The sequence below is a fragment of the Tupaia chinensis genome, unplaced genomic scaffold, assembly GCF_000334495.1.
Source record: "Tupaia chinensis unplaced genomic scaffold, TupChi_1.0 Scaffold138407_1, whole genome shotgun sequence".
Lineage (NCBI taxonomy): Eukaryota > Metazoa > Chordata > Mammalia > Scandentia > Tupaiidae > Tupaia > Tupaia belangeri.
Genome location: NW_006198305.1, coordinates 1,437,872 through 1,439,881, shown reverse-complemented (window position 1 = coordinate 1,439,881; position 2,010 = coordinate 1,437,872). Strand labels below are relative to the sequence as shown.

The following is a 2,010-nucleotide window of genomic DNA, read 5'->3' as shown; positions in this document are numbered from 1 at the left end:
CTGCATTGTGAGCGATTTATTTCCCAATTCAATCCAACAGATATTGAATTGCCCTACGAAGTGCCTGGCACACCAGGAATACAAATAAGCATGAGACCACCCCACTTTCAGAGCTTCTAGTGTGCCTCAGGAAAACAAGTAATTAAAATGCAGTGTGGGCCAGCTGGTGGGAGGGGGCTAAGGTGGTTTCATCCCACATGGTCAACTGTGTAGTACCACTCCCAGGCCCAGTGACTTGACAAACACACCAGGCACATGTGCATGCATGCCCAAAACCTAAAAGGAAGGAGAAATGGAAGAGAGAGATTATGGCATGACCATTGCTTGTGGGGGATGCTTTCTCTCTCTCGCTCATCTTTCTACAGTAAGTGTGCACACACCCTCTGGCAAAAGTAAGAAAAGAAAAGAAAGGCAACTTATTCTAGGCGTTGGGCACTACCACAGAGCTTCCAGATCTGATGAGAGTGCTTAGTCAGCGTCTGTCCCCTCCTGCTCCTCTACTGCAGAGGTGCTCCAGCTCCCAGACTGGAGTCCACGTACTGTGACTTGAGCGTTCACCATGGAGCCAGAGCTGATGCTGGAGGGACAGATGCAGGTTGCAGAAAATCCTCACTCAGTAGGTGTCACAGACCACATCAGAGGACAGCAGGAAATGGGAAGATTAATGCAGAAAAGTCATCAAAACAGAAGGTGGATCTACAGTCTTTGCCAACTTGTGTTCACCTGGATCGGACAGTCTTACCTATCTTATTATTACAGGCACTTGCTGTACTTGTAAAGGAGAGATCATCAAATCCCGTTGAATTTCTAGCATCTTATCTTTTTTTTTTTTTTTTTAAGAAATATTTTCTAGGGGCTTGCAGGTGGCATGGTGGTTAAGGGTGCTGGACTCCCACATGGCCGACTGTGGTTCAAGTCCTGGACCTGGCAGCTTGCTTTCTCATTTCCTCTCTCTTTCTCACTCTATCCCTCTCTGATCAAATTAAATAAGTAAATGGATAAATAAAGTTAAATAAAATAATTCTTTTTTTTTTTTTTGGAAAGGTTTTTGCTATATGATGTGTGCGCTCGCCAGACAGACAGAGACATAGAGACAGAAAGCGAGAAATCACCCCCCAGGGGGATGGTCACACTGCAATCCCTTCTCCCCCATTCTCCTCTTGGGATCTTGGACACGCACACACACGCGCCCGGCGTGAGTTTCAAGCCACCGGGTCCGGGACACGAACTGCGGTCGACCACGTGGGAGTCCAACGACATAGCCATTACGCCAACTGCTGATTCCCAATAAAATAATTCTTAAAAAAAGAAGAAAAAAAATAACTATTTGAGGCTGGCAAGTGGCATGGTGGGTTAAAGGCGCTGGATTCTCACATGGCTGACGATGGTTTGAGTCCCGGACCTGGCAGCTTGCTTTCTCACTCTCTCTATCTGTGTCTCTCTTGTTCTCTCTCTCGCTCTGTCCCTCTCTGATTAAATTAAAATAAATTAAATAAATAAATAAGTTAAATAAAATAATTGTTAAAAAATAACTATTTGCTTTTTTTTTTTACTTGTTATTATATTTTTAACTTGACCAGAGGGAGAGAGGGTAAAAAAGTTAAAAAAGCAAGCCACAAGATCTGGGATTTGAACTGCAGTTGCCTACTTGGGAGTTTAGTGCCTCAACCACCATACACATCTTATCTTTTAAAAAACAAGGCACAGGTTGAGAGACAGACTTATTGGGAAGAACAAAAAAATGTGGTCTGTACTGTAGATTTATATGATTAAGAGGCAGTTTTTTTGTTTGTTGTTTTGTTTTTAGTTTCTACATTGTGCTTGCAGTAGCTAGGGTGAGAAAAAGAGGGAAAGTGAGAAATCACCCACGGGGGGTGGGGGGAATTAGCCATGTAGCCACGTTGAAATCTCTTCCCCTCCATTCTCCTCTCAGGTTTTCTGATATGAGCACACACTTGCCCAGCGTGATTTTCCAGTCGCCAGGTCCAGGACACAAACTGTAGTTCACCA

At 44.0% G+C, this 2,010-nt stretch overlaps 1 pseudogene; it reads left to right on the top strand.

Annotated features, from left to right (window-relative positions):
* Positions 1-539: 539 nt before the first annotated feature.
* Positions 540-1,773, top strand: LOC102470242 (protein dpy-30 homolog pseudogene; annotated as a pseudogene).
* The last annotated feature ends 237 nt before the right edge of the window (positions 1,774-2,010 follow it).